The following is a 23,569-nucleotide window of genomic DNA, read 5'->3' on the forward strand; positions in this document are numbered from 1 at the left end:
CCTGTTTATGCTCTCTGTATGTGTGTATATATATCTCCTCAATATATGTTCCATTCTATATGCATCCGAAGAAGTGGGCTGTAGTCCACGAAAGCTTATGCTCTAATAAATTTGTTAGTCTCTAAGGTGCCACAAGTACTCTTGGATGAGAGACTAATTGTAGATGGTAACTAAACCCCATACACACTGATTCAGTCAACAAATGCAGGAGTGGCATGTTAGGGATTAAATTTGATCGAGGCATGTGTGATGTCATTTATTTGTATTGAGAAATGGCAACATAGAAGTATTATTAAGGAATAGTTGGTTCAGGGTTTAATGTTGAAATTGAAAGAAAGACCTACATTTTATAAGGCCCAGAAAACCTCTGGGTGAACGTTGAGAGGTACAGATTAGTGCTTTGTTTCCTATCTGATGATTAGTTTACAGGTTTATGCTGCATGCTGGAGCCCTTATCTATTCTTTGGAAAGAGCAATAAATTGTGTGAAAGGAGGACAGCCAGACTGCCTTCTTTCATCCTTGAAACTATCCTAGCTGTGAAGCTCACAGGGAAGAACTTATCTTCTGTTTCACCCCTCTGGGGTTGTTTTTGTTTCCACCTTTTTTAAGTTGTACAGATTCCAATCATTAAGAATCTAAAGGGATTGATACCTTTCCAGGATCATAATATTGCATTGGTAATTGGTACAATATGAAATATGTGACAATCACAAAGTACATGCCCACTGTAGACCAGGGCCATCCCTAGCCATTTGGGTGCCTGAGAGGCAGGAGCTGTGGGGGGCCACTTTTGGGGGCCCCACAGGCCCAGAATGGCTCCGGGATTAGTGGGGGGGCGGGAGTAGCCCGCTCTGCTTCCCTCACCCTGACCCCAGCCATGTCGCTCTGGGCAAGGGGCTTGGGGAAGGGATCCCTCCTCCCCACTCACTGGCAGTGACGGGAAGCGGAGCAGCCCGGTCCCAACCCACTCTACCCCGCCAGCTCCCAGCCACGGTCCTCCGCTGGTGAGCGCTGGAGCGGTCCTTCCCCTAACCCAAGCGACGTGGCTGGGGCACAACAAGGGAAGTGGAGTGGGCTGAGGCCACGTCTCTCTGCTTCCCACTGCCAGTGAATGCGAGGGGCGATCCTTTCCCCGCACTCAGCGGCGGCAGGCAGCGTAGCGCCGCGGCTGGGAGCTGGCAGAGTAGAGCGGGTTGGGGCCGGGTTGCAGGGGGGAAGGGTAAGAGGCAGGGTGGAGGGAGTTGTCCGGGGCCCCACAACCCCTAGGGATGGCTCTGCCCCTTGCAGGGGGGGCCGGCCAAGGGATAGGGCTTGTCGAAGGGGCTGGTGCGGCCACGTATGCAGCACGCAGCTGCCTAGGGCACCATAAATTTGGGGCAAATTGGTGCCCCAATTTCATCGTGCCCTACGCAGTTGCGTATGCTGTGTATGCCTAAGGACGGCCCTGCTGTAGATGTTTCATGCACTTACCAGGCTCCTGGTAAGATGTAAATCAATATAAAAGTTTCTGGTGAAATCCTCAAAATTTTTAAGTTGGGAACCACTAGCTTAAGTGTCACTTTTATCATCTTTGTAAAATACAAAACCAATAGCCCAAAGAGAGATTGTGCTGGTTATGTCAGAAATCAAATTGACAACAAATATTCCTTTGTATGATTATATCTGAAGTTCTGAGTAAAGCGCTGTGGATTAAATTTCACTAAATATCCAAGTAAAAATAGTTACAAATTTAATTGTAGTTAGTTACTATTGTTTTAAGAATTGTAATGAAGTTGTTTACTATCAGTGAGATGCTGAGTTACATATACGTGTTTTTACATATGAGAATGTCTTTTAACAATGATTTGGAGCTATGTTTTAGTATTAGAAAATAGTATTCATTATAATCAAGTTGTTTATTGTATTAATTTTGGTTAATGAACAAGTGTTTAATTTGAAATGATAAAAAGCATTTTAGTGTTTAGCATTGGAATGTTAATTTGATAGTGAACTCTGGATTTATCTAATGTAGAACAAAATTGTTCTAATGTAGAACAAAATTGGGTATAAAATTTCCCATACTGGAGGCTGGAATAAATAAACTCACCTGGAATTAAAGTTAGTTTTAAGATTAAAGGAACTTTTAAGAGTATAGTACTATTCAATACACTGTTACAGCTTCTTGTTGAATATAACAATTAGAATTAAGGGAAAGCAGAATTAAAATAGCAATAATTTAGTTTCTATTATATTTTCAATTATCATTGAGGGTTCTGAGATTCTAAAAGGAGCCGCGATCGGCTGAACCTGTGGACGTGGCAGGTAAACAAACCGGCCCGGCCCGCCAGGGTGTGAGCCGCGTGCCAAAGGTTGCCGATCCCTGGTATAGACATTACATACGCTGATGGGAAGAGTTCTCCATCAACATAGGTAATCCACCTCCTCGAGAGGCAGTAGCTAGGTCAATGGACGAATTCTTCTGTCGACCTTGAGCTGTCTAAACTGGGGATCAGGTCGGCTGAACCACGTCACCCAAGCGTCATCCCTGAGTGACGCAGCTGGGTCGACCTAATTTTTTTGTGTAGACCAGGCCTAAAAATATGCCAAAAGACAAACCTTTGTGAGATTGTGATAGCATCAACTGAATGATGGGAAAGAATGTATAATACCTGACTTGTTTATGTGATCAAATTTATCACCTGTAGTCTGAAGGAGGATCATCCCCAAAATTTGCGTTGTTGAGTGGTAAGTGTCAACATTAGAAACAGATCCCAAAGGGTGTGATCCAAATCTATCAGTGCAACTGAATGGAAAACATTCATAAAAAGCAGATTCTACCACAGGTTGGTAGAGGAGCAACCTCACCTGAAAATCTTGAGCAAAGAATCGTGTTGTTCTGGATCCAGAAAGCTCTTCCCACTTCCTTTAGCAGTGGTCCTGAAGGGTCAACTTCCTCGCCCTATGAGAGAGGAATTTCCTTAACTGAGTCCTTCACAGACAAAACCTATGGCGGATTTGGGCACACTGGTCCAAAGCTGCCTTGGGAAACTTTCCTAAAGGAAGGACAATCCAGTGGTTAGGCTGTTAGCCTGGGATTCAGAAGACCTGCGTTTAATTCTCTGTTCCACCATAGAGTGAGTAAGTCATTTAGAGGTACATCTATGCTCCCATAGGCGCCAACATTCCCTGGCGCCAGTGGGTGCTAGCATCCCCACCCCCACTCGACCCTTTCCTCACCCCTGCCACACCCCCATTCCAACCCCTTCCCCAAAGTCTAAAGATTTGCAATAATGCTCATAATACCAAACAGTAGCTTCTGTGATCTTTATTCACAATTGGCACAAGCTCATGTGAGAACAGCAAAATACTACAATAGATTCTTGCAGCACATTGCAAAAGTTCATGGCTTTCAAGCCTAATTTTCAAACCCAGCCTCCATGTGCAAAGCAATTGTGCGCATCTATACCCAAAGATATACACACTCTGGCATGATGCCCAATTACTTTTGTATGTGCATAATGTGAGATCACATGTGTAGGTATGCAAGCATGCTAGATTTTGCACACATAATAGGGGGCCAAGTATGTGCCCCACCATTGAAAATCAGGCAATTAAATGTCATCCTTTAAATATGCATCTCTGCTAGGTCTGCCTGCATATCTAGTCACCACCAATCTGGAGCACAGCTAAGCCAATATATCCTAGAACTGAAAGATTCTGTGTTTAATGGCAAATCACCTCGAGTCAGCTGACCCACTGAGATGTTAAAATATGCTATTAAAATGATGTATGAATCCCTACACTGGATCAGCTCTTAAACTGATTGACACCAGTTGATCTCCACTACATCTGCTTGTGAATCTGTCCCACTGTGTTTACTCTCCATGGGTCAATTTTTCCGCAGGTTTCACTAAAATTGCCATCACTTATCCCGTCCCAGCCATGAATTTGACTCTGTTTCCTGCATTTCTTCTTGCCACAGGTACACAAGAGGGAAACTATTATACCAGCAAAAATCAATCACATGTGCGTTGGCCAAAACAAAGAGTTGTTTGTTTTCTCTTTAGCTATGAAACTTTCCATCCAGCTCTACTCTTTAAACTGATCATCTTTGTTCTTTTGTAACACAAGTTAAGCAGGTTTTCTGAGCCTAAGGAAATCTTTCTGAGCATTTCATCGACCTTACTTGCCTATACAGATTCAATAACAGAAAACTCCTTCGAAGTCAACTCAAATTTAATCTCCATTTTGTCCTAGTACATTACCATGGCTCTGTTGTAAAGGTGTAATATATGGTATTTGAAATGCCATGGGTGATATAACGCCATTGACTATTTTTCAATCAGAGCCTCGCCATTGAAGTCATTGGGAAGTGCTCTTCAAAACTCAGTGGCGTAATATGGCCCATCACACCCACCATTCCGACCAATAGAGATATCTGTTCATTCTACATTCCCAAAGGATCCACACTATCTATCCCTTAGCCTCAGGATCTGTAACCAGCTGTGTCACGGAAGTGAAGATTTTTTTGCCCCCTAGCGTTATCCTGTTTCTCCTCTTGCAACCAATACTATTCATCCCCGGCAAGAAGTACTGGAGACGTCCTTATTTAAAGGATCTTTCCATTTCCCCTTCTATCACAAAATCCTTTTAACTACTGAGGCCCTGTTGTCTTTCAAGACAAGTCAAACAAAATAGTCTGTATAAAGCCAAGCTCTTCTGAGCTAAATTCAAATTTGTTTTCTTTTGCTCGGTGAAACATAGTGTCTAAGTACAAAAGAAAGTGTGCATGGCTCAGAACTTCAGTCAAGACCGGCATGTGTAAAAATGATCTCCACTGATTGCTTTGACTTGCAAATGTTTCCACTCAGAAAAAATGCTTGAGTTTTTGGGGGTCTTCATCAGACACTGGGGCTGCCATCCAGGTGCAATTTGACTTCAATAGTTTAGAAACAAATGTGAAACCGCTGACGTATACAATCCATTCTTCTTCCATAAATACAGAAGAGCAAAGGGTTGCTTAGATAGTATGTTCCAGTAATTGTACCTGTACATTTCTCACTTTCCTGCCTGCCAGTGATTAGTAATGTTGGTTCAGGTTATTGGTTTATGATCATCGTTTGCCTTTGGAGGTAACAATATGTGCTCTTGGGATTAGCATGCTGATTTAAAACAAGTATATTTACACATTCAGTCTAATAATAATATGTATGTTATATGCACTGGCAAGCGTCCAGACGTTGCCACAACATCCTCTGTAACTCCTAGCTGAACTTGTCTTTCTGGCCTAGATCCTCAGAGGTATTTAGGCACCTAACTCCCACTGAAATCCCTACGGCTCAGACTCTCATCCAGTCCGTCATTATCTCATGTCTTGATTACTGTCATTCTCCCCTCTAGCTTCTTGTTTCCTACACTGCACCCACCCCTCAGTCCATTCAAATCACAGCTGCTCGGATCACCTTCCATGACTGAATCACTTCTCTAGATACCTGCCATCAGGTGTGTGAGAGAGAGAGAGAGAGAGAGAGAGAGAGAGTGGATCTTACATTCCCTGGCATTGTGTGCAACAGTATTTACACATGGATACAAAGGCAGACAGTAACATCTCTGTGAAAATCATGCAGTATTGAATTACAACAGCAAATCAGTCCGTTCCCCCGTTCCTCACTCACACTCACACACACACATGGCAGGTATAAGCAGAACTGCGCTAGCACAAGCCAGTTCACTAGGCAGAGCTACCTCTCAGGTGATGCTGAAGCAGAGGAAAACCTACATAGGTTCTTCCATTGCCACCCATCACTGGCGCATCTGACCAGGGTCTCTCTTTTCCAAAAAGCAGATTTACTATAGTATAAAGGACGAGGCTCAGTGCCACTCAGCGTCTTCCCGCTGCTTCTGGGCAATTTTCTTAGCTTGAGCTAGGAATCAGGGCATCAAAAGGGAGTCCTATCATTCACATGCAGCCTGAGCTGTACTCTGCCAGTAATATACCTGCGTTTTTTGGTGGTGGCTCACTAAATTCTGTTGACAGCTGAAGTAATTATTGTGTAAAGAATAAATCCGATGGCTTCACTAGTTTAAAACATCTTAAAGTGCAGGTGCTGGGGCAAGACGTCATTTCAGGGTGTTAAATCACCTGTCCGCAGCAGCCAGGGAGCACAGCTGGACTCTGTATCGCCCCTTCCCCAGTGGAGAATCTTCCACCCTGCAACTAGGCTCTTGTGAATGGCACTAAGGGATCTGCTGAGCATACTGCCGAGAGATTGTCCCAGACAAGTTACCTGAGCTGAAGCTACCATATTTGCATCTATTTCAAAAGCTCCAAAGTTGAAGGGTGTCTGGGTCTGAGGTTTGGATTCATTCTAAACGGACTGTTAAAAATTCTGATCTAGACCTGCATTCATAATTCTGACACCTTCAAAATTCAGAAGTGCTTGGATCTGGATACTGGGTTTGGCCCAGGAGTCCTTTTCCTGTTGTCTGATCATGAACCTGCTAAGAAAGGAATTAAATGGCCCTTAGCTCCAAGTTTGTTCACTAGCCCTTCCCCTCCATTCCTGGCATTCACCTAGGGGAATCAGGAACTTTTGTTGTCAGGGATGGAGAGGCCGGTGCATAGGGAGCACCAGCCTCCATGACCAACCTCAGAAGCAGACTGGTCAACCAGATTAGAGCTGTAAAAGGAGCCAAGCAAAGCTAGCTATTCAGAAACAATATCTTGTGCTTAAGAATCCTAGTTCCCAACATGTATTTCCCTCCAAGGCCTCATGAATGGGATAGACAAGGTGGGTGAGGTAATATCTTGTACTGGACCAATTTATGTGGGTGAAAGAGACAAGTTCTCCAGCTCTTCTTCAGGTCTGTGTAAGCTCAAAAGCTTGTCTCTTTGGTCCAATACAATTGGGCCAATACAAGATATCACCTCACCCATCTTGTCTACCTAATATACAAACACAGCTACAACAATACTGCAAACATCATGAATGGGAGGGACAGGCACCTTTCCCTCCCTCTTCAAACCATGGCTTCCTAAAAGCTGGAGTAACTACCATTTCCTTTGTGGGCACAGACAGGGGTAAAGGAGGGTTTTTCTTGAACTCCCTTCTTCCTGGTAGGCACTGCATTTTGGCTCTGCCATTTTTGGTTTCAGAGATTCAATGATGGAGTAACCTTTACTTGGAATAGGGTCTCTGTTGGTTTCAACTGATCTCTGTTAGTCAGAAGACTGATAGCTCTGGGGAAGGGTAGCCCATGGATCCTTTGTTCTGTTCCAAAAGCTAAGTGACAGCTGCTACCAGTAGGACCCAGCAGAAAAGTTTCAACTGGAATGTCTGCAAAGGGTTATGTTCTTCTAAACCAGGTCTCTAGTAAACAGGTTGATTTCAATGGGAGCTAGGCACCTAAATACCTTTGAGGGCCTGGGCCCACGTGTAACCTACCACAGGTGCTACTGGGAGCTGAGGCTAAGCCCCAACCCTGCTTTAGGTGAACTTTTTTATGCAAAGCAGTATACGTCTTGCTATTTTTCATTCTTGTTAGTTTAAAATGAGTTATTCCACTTGTCTACCTATATTAATCCCAACACCTCAGGTGCCCTGATACATTGGATTATTTTGTTTGTTGCAGTGTTGTTGCAGCTGTTTTGGTTCCAGGATATGAGAGACAAGGTGGGGGAGGTAATATCTTTTATTGGATCACTTCTGAACTCATCTTGTTTTGCTTTTGGCGTTCCTTTTTGTGATTCAGTATACAGTGGCTTTGTGATCGGTATTCTGTCTGAATGGTCTTTCTATTTATCTACAAAGCTGCCATGCGAATTTAATCTGTTTCCTTGAGGTCGAACCCCTTTCATCTTATAGGTGAGCAGAAGAAAATTGATAGCTTTAAACTCTCTTTGAATTTTGTTGCCCAGCTGGGGGGAAACTAACCCTCTCTTTATAAATTGTGAAGCAGAATTGTCTTCACTGTAAATTTATGCCAATCTTGCACACTGAACTCCACCTAATGCATAATGTCAAATGTGCAGACAAACTAGAAGATAACGACCGTTGTTGAATGAGTATTAGTGATACTATTATCAATTATTATTGCCCCCAAACATTTCCTGTTTCCTTTCCTTAGGGTGGTATTTTCCAAAGACTTCAGTTATTGGCCTAACTCTGCTGCCATTAAAATCAATAGGAGTGTAGTGAGGCAGCCTGGCTCCCAGCCGCCCCAGAGAGGGACGAGCCCCTCCGGATGCCAAGGTGGGCCAAGCCACTGGAGCCTGTGCCCGCCCCCCAAAGGTCAAAGTGCAGGACAGGAAGTATAAAAGCCCCATCCGAGGGCTCAGAAGCTGCCAGGCCACCGGAGAAGCCAGACGCTGGGGGCCTAGCTCCCGCTGGGGAGACTCCTGAGCCTGTGACCGACCCGAGGACTGGCCATACCAGTCAAGGCCTGATGGCGACCAGACCCCGGAGAAGCTGTTAAGTCTACCGGTGAGAAGCGACCCAGAGGAGCTGCCAAGCCTACCGCTCGCCCATACCCTGAGAAGCCCATGGTGCTTGATTCCGTGGAGGACACCGAGCAGATGCAGATACTGCTAGAGGGGGAGGTAGGAAGTAGCCCGGGGGCAGACGACCCTAGTCTGGCTGCGGCACACCCAGAGCTGATATCAGTGTGTTGCGGCCAGGATCCCCACTGACATAGCAGCAGGGTGCCTGCCGCTGTTAGGGCCTTGGGCTGGGACACAGTGGAGTGGGCGGGCCTGCGTCCCCTCTGCCACCCCACTCACGGGTGGCAGTCTCCCCCTCGCCCCAGTCACTCAGAACCAGGAGCCTGGGTTTTGTTCCTGAACTATTTGCTCAGCCCCTGCCTGAGGGCCTGAGCTCCTGCTTGTTTGCTGCCACGCCCTGACCCAGGGCCTGGGTTTTGTTCCTGAACTATTTGCTCAGCCCCTGCTTGAGGGCCTGAGCTCCCGACCGGGTGCTTGCTGACCGCCCTGACCCAGGTCCAGGCCTGGCACTGAACTATTTGCTCAGCCCCTGCCTGAGGGCCTGAGCCCTTGACTGTTTCCTGCCCCACCAGGCTAATTCCCCGACTCACCGGACCTAAGTAGTGAGGTGGCCTGGCTCCCAGCCGCCCCAGAGAGAGGCGACCCCAACACAACCCTTCTATAAGGACTTTTATCACTGACTTCAATGGGAGCATATTTAGGCCAATGCTGGATGGATTTGAAAATCTCACCTTGGTGACACACTGTGACATTAAGAACAGCCCCAGGGCAGAGGGCTAGGGGCACCAAAATATCTGGTAATGAATTGCAGCTGGCTTAACTAGTTCAAGTGTACCCCAAGTCTGTAATGTCGTGAAATGTATCTGGTAAGTGTCATGCAAGGTTTCAGTGAAAATCTCATGACTCACTGGTTATTAATACCATCATGTAATGTAGATGCAAGCATCTGATGCAAAGTTATGGACATCAACTGAAGTTATAATTCTTAAAATGTGATTTCCAACCATGCAGGAATTTCCCCACCTGGAAGTTACTTCCAAAATACTTGGAAAGATAATGAGAATGTATTTACATCCCACATAAACAGACCCATCAAGCTAACAAGGGGTGAAGGCAATTGTCACACTATGGTGTGGGGGGAAGGAGACTGGCAATCACATGTCTAATGTTCATTCAGTTGCACTAGTGGGGGCAGAAACTAAATAATTTGCATTTTAGCAGACAATCCAAGCAGGGGAAGATGCAGCAGAACACTCCCTTCAAGACAGACTCCATGTTGCCTCTTTCACAGCTGGAAATAGACTGTTGTCTGGACGTCTCCTTCAGAAGAATCCTCTTCAAAGCTTCAATGGACTATAAAAGAGAGGGGTCGAGAAACCCAATGTATCTATCTTTCACCTAAGAAGACAAGGGTATCAGCCTTTTGACTTTGAAGGATAGATCCTGACCCAGGAGCTCCGTCAGCCATATTGATGGAAACATGTGGTGTGGATTTTACCTTGAACCAAGTTTAGCTTGCTAATTTTTAGTTAGTAGAAAGCGTTTTATCTATATTTCTCTTGTAACTATTGCCGACTTTAATCCTTATGCTTGTACCCACCCAACACCTCTCTCTTTGAGATGAAAATTCACTTGTTTTACTTTTAATCCAAGCCAGTCCAGAGCTGTGTTTGAACTGAACTGTTTGGTAACTCCAGTTAAAGTAACAAACTGTTGGATGTTGACTCTTTAAAGAGCAATGAACGTTAACATTCCGCTGGTTGTCCGGGACAGGGCCGGACATTTCAGAATACGTGTTTTGGGGAAAATTCTGGGCTGCGGAGAGTGTGAAGTCAAAACATTGAACCAGGGTTGCCCAATACACAGACATAAAGCGCATGTTTGTTTCTGACTGTGGACATCCCCAGCAGAGAGCTACAGTAGCAAAGTTTTAAGACACTTAAAGGTTATAGGGTCAGAGTTGACAGCTCTTCACTGGTCTGGATTGCACCTCAGAATGTAACGCACATCACATCAATGCTATTTCATCTAATGAAGGATCCTAGTGTAACCCCCCATATATCAGTAGACTTGCCCCCTCAGACCAACTTAAGACCTGGTGTAAGTGGGTGTAACTCCTTGGATTTCAGTAGCTCCATGTGTACTGCTCAAAAAATTAAGAAAAATCACAAAGATGAAATTTCAGACATTTGGAAGGAAAGGAGAATCGTAACAGAGGGCCAGATCCTCTCCTGCTCCCTAATGTGGTGCTGGAATATCACAGTCAAGGTCTCCAAATCCAGGTTTTTGTAGGAGTCATTATAAGAAATTATGGTGAAATATTCTGTGATGTTCATTTTACCTGTCAGTGAGTAAAATAACAATTGTGTGTCTGAAATGCTTGGCTGAGTATCACCATCCATCATAGGAGAAGAACCTCTTTACACCCGATTGTTTAAAATGACTAAGCCCCTTGCAGAAGACAAGATGAGTTTGCTTGTTTTACCATTGTTCCTAGTGGCACCAGGTGTGCTAGGCACTCTACATACATATTTTAAGAGGTACTTCCTGTCCAGAAGAGCTTACTATCTAAATAGACCAGTCAGACAAAGGAAGTGGTATTGTTCCCATTTTTCAGGTGGGGTATTGAGTCAGGGAGACAATTTTGGCCCAGATTATCAAAGATATTTGGGTGCCTACCTCAGGGGGAATTAGATGCCTAAAGACCTTTGAGGATCTGGGTTTAAAGGACACACTCAAGGTCCTAGTGGGAGCCAGAAACCACACGCAGCGCCTCTGAGCCCCAATACAGTTCTTTAACCGCAAGGCCAGCCTTCTAGGCAGGGCTGGCTCCAGGCACCAGCGCAGCAAGCTGGTGCTTGGGGCAGCCCATGGAAGAGGGCAGCATGTCCGGGTCTTTGGCGGCTATTTGGCGGCGGGTCCCTCAGTCCCTCTCAGAGGGAAGGACCGGCCACCAAATTGCCGCCGAAGAATGAAGGGGCGCAATAGAGCAGCCGCCGAACTGCCACAGAGTGCGCCTTTTTTTTTTTCTCTCTTCGCCGCTTGGGGCAGCAAAAAAGCTGGAGCTGGCCCTGCATCTAGGCACTGCTTGGTTAAATATTTCCTGTGCTATTCATGCTGGTTGACAGAGGGCACTCATCCCACTGTCTCCTGCTCTTACTGCTGACAGGAGCTAGAAGCAGATTCGCACTCCTGGTGCTGTGGCCTTTCAGTGAGCTTGGCAGCTCCATTCTCCTCTCATTAGCAGGGGTGAATGGGAGGGGCTCATTTTCTGCCTCTTACTCACCACCATCCCTGGTGGCTCAGCTCCCCAGCTTTGTGCCTCACTGGTCTAAGTGAGGTATTAGGAGCAGGAAGGAGATGCTCACTTTCCAAAAGAAGGAAATCAAGGACCGTGACAGAGCATCATCTCCACCGTGGGATTTTCCCCTCCCACTACATAATGTGAGATACAGCAGGAAGGATGGGTTGCCCTTATTCTCCCTATTCACTGTTCCTTCCCACAATCTTCAGAGGCAACCAGCAGGCCCTATGCCTGGAAGTCAATTGTCAAGAATGGGCAAGTAGATCTATAACCCCTTTACCTGACAGCAGCAGGACCTGACTCTCTCCGTCTGCACTGTTGTTCCTGCCTTTTAGAAACCCTGGGGCCTGAGAGGGAGCCCCAAATGCACTGGGATTAGGGAATGTGCCACCCATCAATTCAACCCACTCTGTGGTCTCCCAAACTTCAGTGTACAAAGGGCAGTGTGGCCAGCAATGAGACCAGGTTCTCCTTCCCACTGCTGGAGGAATGAAAGACAAGCCAACCAGCAACAGCTGCAGATCAGATCAAGGTGCGCAGGCTAGCTGGCTGTTCCCAGAATATAATGTCCCGGGTGGGCAGAGATCACTACTCAAGATCACAGCTCATGGTAAGCAATGCAGGAGAGAAGCCAGGACCTGGTGGAGAAAACCCAGGGGATTGGTGGCCCTTTGGGGAGGGAGCAAGGATTTTGATATGGACAAATAGGCTACTAGTTATACCCAGAGGACCAAAGAGTTAAAAATACCCAAACATCAGCCTACTCTGAGAATCAGATTGAGAATGACTGGTCAGAGCACAGATGATTGATCTGAGAGGCCTCAAACATTCTCAGGTGCCTTCTGTGCCTTAAGATAAAGGTGTCCTAAGCCCAAGGGATAAAAGTCCCATTGTGCTGCTCTCTAGGTAGACTTCCTCCTATGATTCATGTATTTAAAACTTCCTACATTAAGGATATAAGAAGTATTCAATCTGGATAAAGTTATCAGTATGCAGTACTGAAAAACCCTCAAAAACCCCATCATATGAAAGAAATGGGGAAAATACCCCAAATATAAAACAATATTGCTCCCTATTAGGACAATATACAGGCAGGGTCAGAAATGTCCCCAACTGGTGCTGTTCAGAATGTATAGAAACGTAAGTTGTAGCTATCCCAGTATTGTCAACCCCAAAGGTTCAAATGTCAGGCCCTCAAAAATCACATGATTGGCTTAAAAATCATGAGATTTTAAACAATAATAAATTTGGGTTCTTTTTATTTTTGTTTGGGAACTAGTGCATTTAGGGGTCACATTTTCAAGCTTTTCACAGCAACCAGGAAGTCTGTGTGTGTTCCCTCTGTGTGCTGCCCCGGCTCTGCGCAGATCGCTGACACAGCAGACCCCAAGAGAACCCCCAATGACCACAGACTCTGATAAGGCACGAAGGCACCCGGCCAGGTTTATTGTCAAACGAAACATAGTCTCTAGCTCACCGGATCAGATGTCTACAGTTCTGCTAGTACATATGTGCTCCCTGACAATGGACCGGCTCAGTCAGTGACGGGACACTCCACTGCCCCCTAGGCTGGACAAAGACACCTCCCCAGGGATGCATTCATATACACAGGTACAAACAAGTTACACATCATTCCTGACATATTGAGGTGCAACCCCTCCATGCAGTAAGGTGCCGCCTCTCTAACCTTGTTCATGTTGGTTAGAACAAAACAACTCCATCCATCATAGTACCCTTTTGCCCCTGTCTTTAGGATGGGTTTGCCTGTTCTTTGTTATCTGTGTGTAATGTGCAAGTATCAGAGTGTTCTGGTATAATCCTGGCATATGTTTGTATCTCTAGTGTCCAGTACCTTTTAGGTATATGTATTTCTGAACCATCAGCCCTTTTGTTGCCAGCTTCTGCAAGCAGGGCCTGCCTCTGGCTCACAGCTTAACTTTGATTTATGTTAGCAAAGTCTTGACCATTACTTTAGTTCAGGCCTTAGGCCTCATACCAGGCCTCTGATAAGGGTTTATGTTTCAGGGCCTCATCTTACTACAGTAGCTTAGTGTCTAATTTGTCATCCCTTCTCTCCACTACATTTCTTTGTGGATTACAGTAGATTTTGTAGATGTAAATTCTTCGGGGCTGTGTCTTCTTGGATGTTTGAACCGTGTCAAGCGTTACAGGACTGTAATAGTGACTGGAGCCTCTGGATGCTACATAAGAATTAAAAAGTAACTACTGCTATGTAGCATTCCCCCCCATCACGGAGTATAACTCATATTGCTTTCCACCTAAGGATTAGTGTGAATTTTTCTAAGCTAAATCTCATTTTCCTATTTTCCTCCCAAGCCTCAACTATTTCTAGATTCTTTTGTACTAACTCTCTGTGCTCAGCGACATCCTAATTTAATATCAACAAAACATTTCACTAAACTGCTGATGGTGCAGATAAATAAGTTCAGGCACAGATCTCTATGGTAACCCACTGCAAAACCTGTCCCCCATCTCAATACTTTGCTCTTTGTCATTGCCATCTGTGGATGGTCTTTCACACCATGTGGCTGTGCTCAGGTCCAAGCCACATTATCGTCAAGGGAACAGGTTGCCTGACATAGGCAGGCATCCCCTGGGAAGCTCCATGTTTGTAAACAGACAAAGATAACTGTCCGGATTGCAACACTTATCAGATTTCACTGTCCAGGTTAGATCCTGTCGTACTTAGAGTCAGAACCCTGTGTTTTACTGGAGAGCAAGCCAAACCCCAGGCAATCAGACAGCAGTGTCTGCTAAGCATTCTTCTGCTTTTTAAATCTCGCTGGGAATTTCCCCATTTGGGGTGTTGTAGGAAAGTGAGGGACTGATAGCACTAACTAGAGACAAGCTCACTGTAAGTACTGACAGTCCGACACCTACGGGAACCCATTTCCCACAACACAGCCTTGAACTGCTTCCTCCTTGCTAGGGTGACCAGACAGCAAGTGTGAAAAATCGGGACAGGGGGTGGTGGGTAATAGGAGCCTATATAAGAAAAAGACCCCAAAAGCGGGACTGTCCCTATAAAATTGGGACATCTGGTCACCCTACTCCTTGCAGAACTTTCTTGATTTCAGGGGAGATCTCTGCCCTCTCCTCACACATTTCCCCTTCCCTCCCTCCCCTCTCCCTGAGCCTTATCCAAAGCCTAGTGAACTTAGTGGGTCTTTCCACTGATTTCAATGGGCATTGGATCATGCCCTGAAAGAACCTGCTTCCCAGTGAGCTTCCAGCTCAGGGGGAAAGGCTGACCACGGCTCTCATCAGCAGCTTCCCTTCAGTCAGCGACAACGTGTCATTCGGGAGCAACACAAGGTGCTTGCTCCATCCCCCAGGTCAGAACCCACTGGCTCTGCGGGGCTGGGAAGAGGCTCAGGAATGGGTTCAAGAGGTGCATGCTGAGCCCTCATACGGAGCCAAGCTCCGGGGCAGCAGGCCCACTGCTGGCAGTGGGGACTATTCTTTCACAGGGTAACCCGCACACACACTCAGCGTTGGGCTCTGTCCCTCTCTAGCGGTGGCTTGGCCTGAGAGCGATGAGCCTGCTGCAGCACTGGCTTACAGAGCAAAGTCTTCTAACTCAAGCAGTAGAGGCTTATGCAAAGAACCAGAAGTGCCCAGGTTTGAGCCCTTCTGCTGATGGCCCAGCTGGGACCAGGTCATTACACAGGCTAAGTATAACAGACTCCCCACTCTGAAGTGACCAGAGCGCCCTCTGATTCCTTGGGGGGTTAAAATGGCAGCGAGCACCCTTGGCTCAACGCAGAAGGATACAGCTGAGTCTTATGAGTCCAAAGCAGTCCAAGTTCAGACTTTGTCACTGCCATGTGTGTCCTAGTGCAGGTCTTCTCAGCCCAAGATCCAGGCAGAGTGCTCTCCTGCCTGGGATTTCAAACTGACGTGCAGTTTGGGGGGAATGAAAGCGCAATCACTATTCTTAACAACCTGGCATTATAGAGACCATGAAACTGTTCAATACATTGATATTTGTCTTCACATGAAATTGTACAGCTCTAGCTGTTTATACAGATACATTTAATAAATGGGCAATTGCAGATCTTTGCTACGTTAAATTTCTCCAATTTCTCTTATTGGGGACAGGCAGGTGATCTGGTGTTTTTCTGACCACAGCGAACTCTGTTAACCACATTCTCCTGTATTTCAGGCTGAATAAACATGTTGTTTTAGATGCATTCACATTAACTAGGTCTGATTGTAATCATTCTTTGCATTCTTAAGAATTTGCAAGCCTGTTTTCAATAAATTATAGGGTTGGTCACGTTATTACATCCATCAGCATTTTAATTCATTCTCTACCGATTTTAATAATCGAATTCTGAATACTGTGTGATTAAAATGTTCTCTAGCAGCAATATATTGTTCTGTTACTGCTGGTAATCTTAATGGTCACTAGATGTCACTATAATTTTACTTGATCTTCAAACGTAACAAACTGATGAAATTCTCCTGCACTCTGATAGGCTTATGTTAAAGGCCCTGTAAAAAAAACATTATTAGTGATCAGAAAACTATTCCAAATACAAAGCTTATAGAAAAGAAAGTTGTCTGTATTGTTGTTGTAGCCATGTTGGTCCCAGCATATTAGAGAGAGGTGAGATAATATCTTTATTGGACCAACTTCTGTTGGTGAAACAGACAAGCTTTCCAGCTATACAGAGCTTTTCTTCAGGTCTGGCAAAGGAACTCAGACCTAGACACTTGTCTTTGGTTGAGCTATTATCAGTAGTTTTGAGGTTGAGTTGATGTGCAAGGAGCTATCATTTTTTTTAAAAAAGATCCTTGGTGGGGAACTGGATAGCCCAGATTTTGAATGTGTCAATTTCTCAGACCCAGAATGTGACTGGACACAATTTACTTTTTTCTAATTTACTTATAACCAATGTGAGTACTTACCATTCCAATCCTGATGGTTCCTATATACCTCAGAGTTAGCTATGGGACTTCGGTCTTGTGCTGTAGAAAGAAGAAACTATTTGCATTTGAAAAGACCTTTGCTCAAGCAGCAAAGTATAAGAGAGTAAACTGCTGTATCACTTTATCAACACATATGTTGTATCAGGGCCGGCTCCAGGCACCAGCTTACCAAGTAGGTGCTTGGGGAGGCCACTTCGGACAGGGGCGGCACGTCCAGCTGTTCGGCGGCAATACGGTGGACGGTCCCTCACTTTTTGTTTGGCTGCTTGGGGCGGCCAAAACCCGGGAGCCGGTCCCGTGTTGTATCCCCTCCCACAAGCCCCCCCTACCCCCCCGCCTCTTCCCAACCTCTTTCCACTCTCTTTCCCGAGCACGCCATGTCCATGCTCCTCTCCCTCCATCCCAGCGCCTCCTGCACATCGCTGAACAGCTGTTCCACAGCATGCAGGAGGCACTGGGAGGGAGGAGGAGGAGTTGATCAGCAGGGGCCACAGGCGGACGCGAGAGGGAGGGAGCACCCGCTAATTTTTTTTCCTGGAGCATCCACAGAGTCGGCGCCTATGCTTGTATATGATGGAAACCACTTCAAGCCAGGGGGTGCTGCTGCATCCCCAGCACCCCTAGTTCTAGCACCTGTGCCTAACTGCTTTTCTTTACAGAGGTTAGTTCAGTAGGCTGTCTCTGAACACTAGACCACACTGCCTCTCGGATGGTCCAAGGAGCTAGTAAAATAGTATTTCCCTGTCATCATTGGTAGTAGTGGTCAGGCACAAGGTTTATAGGGCTGTGACAAAGTTGGGGCAGGGGACAGTCCTTGAGCCACCAGCAGATACAAAGGAGGAGAATAGAAAGAGCAACCCCCCAGGATGCCCATGGTGTGAAGAGTTGTGGGCCGAAACCAAGCTATGGAGGTGACCACCCCCCACCAGCAGTGATTTCTATGGGTGAAGAATGAGTGGGCCCCATAAGCGGGACCTGGAGGATTACTAAGGGAGCCCCAGGGGGTAGCACCTCCAGTAAGGAGGGAGAGAAAACTCCTTCCTGTCAGGTAAGCAGGGAGATGTGTGACAGAGTGCTGGGAAACAACAACTGAGGCAGCACTCTGGGCGCTGCAACAACAGCAGTTGCTCTGGAGTAGCCCTGATTAGGAAGAGCTGTGCCTAATTGGTGGATTGGGATGGGCTGAGGAGAGTTAGCTAGTTAGCCCTTTACCCAAGAGGTAGAAAAGGCCGTGTGTGGATTTATTCTCGTATAAAACTGAAGAAAAGGGGAACCCTAAGCTATTGTTTAGTAGTATTCAGTTGCTGAACCAAACTATAATATTCATGGACGTTGGCAGAACCCACCAAAGAGTATTTAATAAACAAATGGGGATCTCATAAAACATAAGAACATAAGAACGGCCGTACCGGGTCAGACCAAAGGTCCATCTAGCCCAGTATCCTGTCTACCGACAGTGGCCAATGCCAGGTGCCCCAGAGAGAGTGAACCTACCAGGCAATGATCAAGTGATCTCTCTCCTGCCATCCATCTCCATCCTCTGACAGACAGAGGCTAGGGACACCATTCCTTACCCGTCCTGGCTAATAGCCATTAATGGACTTAACCACCATGAATTTATCCAGTTCTCTTTTAAACTCTGTTATAGTGCTAGCCTTTACAACCTTCTCAGGTAAGGAGTTCCACAAGTTGACTGTGCACTGCGTGAAAAAGAACTTCCTTTTATTTGTTTTAAACCTGCTGCCTATTAATTTCATTTGATGACCCCCAGTTCTTGTATTATGGGAATAAGTAAATAACTTTTCCTTATCCACTTTCTCCACATCACTCATGATTTTATATACCTCTATCATATCCCCCCTTAGTCTCCTCTTTTCCAAGCTGAAGAGTCCTAGCCTCTTTAATCTCTCCTCATATGGGACCCGTTCCAAACCCTTAATCATTTTAGTTGCCCTTTTCTGAATCTTTTCTAGTGCCAGTATATCTTTTTTGAGATGAGGAGACCACATTTGTATGCAGTATTCGAGATGAGAGCGTACCATCGATTTATATAAGGGCAATAATATATTCTCAGTCTTATTCTCTATCCCCTTTTTAATGATTCCTAACATCTGGTTTGCTTTTTTGACTGCCTCTGCACACTGCGTGGACATTTTCAGAGACCTATCCACGATGACTCTGAGATCTTTTTCCTGACTTGTTGTAGCTAAATTAGCCCCCATCATATTGTATGTATAGTTGGAGTTATTTTTTCCAATGTGCATTACTTTACATTTATCCACATTAATTTCATTTACCATTTTGTTGCCCAATCACTTCGTTTTGTGAGATCTTTTTGAAGTTCTTCACAGTCTTCTTTGGACTTAACTATCTTTAGCAGTTTAGTATCATCTGCAAACTTTGCCACCTCACTGTTTACCCCTTTCTCCAGATCATTTATGAATAAGTTGAATAGGATCAGTCCGAGGACTGACCCTTGGGAAACACCACTAGTTACCCCTCTCCATTCTGAGAATTTACCATTTATTCCTACCCTTTGTTCCCTGTCTTTTAACCAGTTCTCAATCCATGAAAGAACCTTCCCTTTTATCCCATGGCAGCTTAATTTACATAAGAGCCTTTGGTGAGGGACCTTGTCAAAGGCTTTCTGGAAATCTAAGTACACTATGTCCACTGGATCCCCCTTGTCCACATGTTTGTTGACCCCTTCAAAGAATTCTAATAGATTAGTAAGACACAATTTCCCTTTACAGAAACCATGTTGACTATTGCTCAACAGTTTATGTTTTTCTATGTATCGGACAATTTTATTCTTAACTATTGTTTCGACTAATTTGCCCGGTACAGACGTTAGACTTACTGGTCTGTAATTGCTGGGATCACCTCTAGAGCCCTTTTTAAATATTGGCGTTACATTAGCTAACTTCCAGTCATTGGGTACAGAAGCCGATTTAAAGGACAGGTTACAAACCTTAGTTAACAGTTCCGCAACTTCACATTTGAGTTCTTTCAGAACTCTTGGGTGAATACCATCTGGTCCCGGTGACTTGTTAATGTTAAGTTTATCAATTAATTCCAAAACCTCCTCTCGTGACACTTCAATCTGTGACAGTTCCTCAGATTTGTCACCTACAGAAGCCAGCTCAGGTTTGGGAATCTCCCTAACATCCTCAGCCGTGAAGACTGAAGCAAAGAATCCATTTAGTTTCTCCGCAATGACTTTATCGTCTTTAAGCACTCCTTTTGTATCTCGATCATCAAGGGGCCCCACTGGTTGTTTAGCAGGCTTCCTGCTTCTGATGTACTTAAAAACATTTTGTTATTATCTTTGGAATTTTTGGCTAGCCGTTCTCCAAACTCCTCTTTGGCTTTTCTTATTACATTCTTGCACTTAATTTGGCAGCGTTTATGCTCCTTTCTATTTGCCTCACTAGGATTTGACTTCCACTTTTTAAAGAAGTCTTTTTATCTCTCACTGCTTCTTTTACATGGTTGTTAAGCCACGGTGGCTCTTTTTTAGTTCTTTTACTGTGTTTCTTAATTTGGGGTATACATTGAAGTTGGGCCTCTATTATGGTGTCTTTAAAAAGCGCCCATGCAGCTTGCAGGGATTTCACTTTAGTCACTGTATCTTTTAACTTCTGTTTAACTAACCCCCTCATTTTTGCATAGTTCCCCCTTTTGAAATTAAATGCCACAATGTGGGGCTGTTGAGATGTTCTTCCCACCACAGGGATGTTGAACGCTATTGTATTATGGTCACTATTTCCAAGCGGTCCTGCTATAGTTACCTCTTGGACCAGCTCCTGCGCTCAGGACTAAATCTAGAGTTGCCTCTCCCCTTGTGGGTTCCTGTACCAGCTGCTCCATGAAGCAGTCATTTAAAGTATGGAGAAATTTTATCTCTGCATTTCGTCCTGAAGTGAAATGTTCCCAGTCAATATGGGGATAATTGAAATCCCCCACTATTATTGAGTTCTTAATTTTGATAGCCTCTCTAATTTCCCTTAGCATTTCATCATCACTATCACCGTCCTGGTCAGGTGGTCGATAATAGATCCCTAATGTTATATTCTTATTAGAGCATGAAATTACTATCCATAGAGATTCTATGGAATATGCGGATTTGCTTAAGATTTTTACTTCATTTGATTGTACATTTTCTTTCACATATAGTGCCACTCCCCCCCCCCCCCCCACTGCACGACCTGTTCTGTCCTTCCGATATATTTTGTACCGTGGAATGATTGTGTTCCATTGATTGCTTTCAGTCCACCAGGTTTCTGTGATGCCTATTATATCAATGTCCTCCTTTATAACAAGGCACTCTAGTTCACCCATCTTATTATTTAGACTTCTAGCATTTGTGTACAAGCACTTTAAAAAACTTGTCACTGTTTATTTGTCTGCCCTTTTCTGATGTATCAGATTCTTTTTTATGTGAATGTTTATCATCTGATCTGCCCCTACTTTATCCTCTTCCATCCTCTGATCCTGACTATAACCTGGAGATTCTCTATCATTAGACTCTCCCCTAAGAGAAGTCTCTGTCCGAGCCACATGCTCCTCTGCAGCAGTCGGCTTTCCCCCATCTCCTAGTTTAAAAACTGCTCTACAACCTTTTTAATGTTTAGTGCCAGCAGTCTGGTTCCACTTTGGTTTAGGTGGAGCCCATCCTTCCTGTATAGGCTCCCCCCATTCCAGAAGTTTCCCCAGTTCCTAATGAATGTAAACCCCTCCTCTCTACACCATCGTCTCATCTACGCATTGAGACTCTGAAGCTCTGCCTGCCTACCTGGCCCTGCATGTGGAACTGGGAGCATTTCTGAGAATGCCACCATAGAGGTCCTGGATTTCAGTCTCTTCCCTAGCCGCCTAAATTTGGCCTTCAGGACATCTCTCCTACTCTTCCCTATGTCATTGGTACCTACATGTACCACGAGCACCGGCTCCTCCCCAACACTACACATAAGTCTGTCTAGATGCCTCGAGAGATCTGCAACCTTCACACCAGGCAGGCAAGTCACCATACGGTTCTCCCGGTCATCACAAACCCAGCTATCTACGTTTCTAATGATCGAATCTCCCAATACTAATACCTGCCTTTTCCTAGAAACTGGAGTTCCCTCCCCCGGAGAGGTAACCTCAGTGCGAGAGGCAACCCCAGCACCGTCTGGAAGGAGGGTCCCAACTATGGGAAGGTTTCCCTCTGCTCCCGTTGACTGCTCTGCTTCCCTGGGCCTTTCATCCTCCTCAACAGCGCAGGGGCTGTCTGACCGGAAGTGGGACAATTCTACAATGTCCTGGAAAGCCTCATCAACATACCTCTCTGCCTCCCTTAGCTCCTCCAGTTCCGCCACCCTTGCCTCCAGAGTCCGTACATGGTCTCTGAGTGCCAGGAGCTCCTTGCACAGAATGCACATATATGCCACCCACCCCTGGGGCAGGTAATCATACATGCTACACTCAGTGCAATAAACTGGATAGCCCCCACTCTGCAGCTGGGCTTCTGCCTGCATTTTCTCCTAGTTAATGAAGGGGTCGTTTAAAGCAAGAAGTTTTGAATGTAGTTTGGGCTATAGGTTTTAAGGGGAATAAAGGGTATAAGATAGAACTGGCAAGGGACCCGCGCTCCCTTCCTGCTCCCCTTCCAAACTCCCTTGCGAAACTCCCTGTTAGCAGGCCCTTGCAAAACTCCCTGTTAACAGGCCCTGGTCGCAAAAGCTCCAGTGACAGTCACTTACCCCAAGGGTCCTGTATTTGCTCCTCCTTCACCTGGAGAACTCCATTGAGAAACTCCCTGTTCGCAAAAGCTCCCTGGTCACTTGTGCGCTGCTTTATAAAGCCCTGGCCTGGGTGAATGCCCCGCCCACTGATTAAGGCTCAGCCAATTACCAGAGGCTTCTAGCCTTCAGACCTTCCTTTGAAGCTCACAGCTTCCAACTGCCAGCCACAGCACACGGTCCTTCAAACAACCAAACAAACAAACAGACTGACAAACACAAGCTCAGCACTCAGCAAGTAACCCTCAAACACAAACAAACACACACTACTGACAGTCACTTACCCCAAGGGTCCTGTATTTGCTCCTCCTTCACCTGGAGAACTCCCTTGCGAAACTCCCTGTTCATCTCCTATATGCAATCTCCTATATGCAATTTCCCAGTATAAGGGACAAAGAAAAAGTCTTGGATGAGAGACTAATTGTAGATGGTAACTAATCCCCATACACACTGATTCAGTCAGCAAATGCAGGAGTGGCATGTTAGGGGTTAAATTTGATCGAGGCATGTGTGATGTCATTTATTTGTATTTAGAAATGGCAATGTAGAAGTATTATTAAGGAATACTTGATACAGGGTTTAATGTTGAAATTGAAAGAAAGACCTATATTTTATAAGGCCCAGAAAACCTCTAGGTGAGCGTTGAGAGGTACAAATTTGTGCTTTGTTTCCTTTCTGATGATTAGTTCACAGCTTTATGCTGCCTGCTGGAACCCTTATCTATTCTTTGGAAAGAGCAATAAATTGTGTGAAAGGAGGACAGCCAGACTGCCTTCTTTCATCCTTGAAACTATCTCAGCTGTGAAGCTCACAGGGAAGAACTTATCCTCTGTTTCACCCCTCTGGGGTTGGTTTTGTTTCCACCTTTTTTAAGTTGTACAGATTCCAATCATTAAGAATCTAAAGGGACTGATACCTTTCCAAGATCATAATATTGCATTGGTAATTGGTACAATATGAAATATGTGACAACCACAAAGTAAATGCCCACTGTAGACATCTCATGCACTTACCAGACTCCTGGTAAGATGTAAATCAATATAAAA

At 45.2% G+C, this 23,569-nt stretch overlaps 1 long non-coding RNA gene across 1 annotated transcript; it reads right to left on the minus strand.

The window, feature by feature from the left end:
• Window positions 1–13,396: 13,396 nt before the first annotated feature.
• On the minus strand, window positions 13,397–22,959 carry LOC117886868. Its single transcript, XR_004648074.1, has 3 exons — window positions 22,808–22,959; window positions 16,720–16,779; window positions 13,397–16,302 (listed from the first exon to the last, which is right to left on the minus strand). It is a non-coding gene; the product is annotated as an uncharacterized LOC117886868 (long non-coding RNA).
• Window positions 22,960–23,569: the final 610 nt, after the last annotated feature.

The sequence above is a fragment of the Trachemys scripta genome, chromosome 13 (genome assembly GCF_013100865.1).
Source record: "Trachemys scripta elegans isolate TJP31775 chromosome 13, CAS_Tse_1.0, whole genome shotgun sequence".
NCBI lineage: Eukaryota > Metazoa > Chordata > Testudines > Emydidae > Trachemys > Trachemys scripta.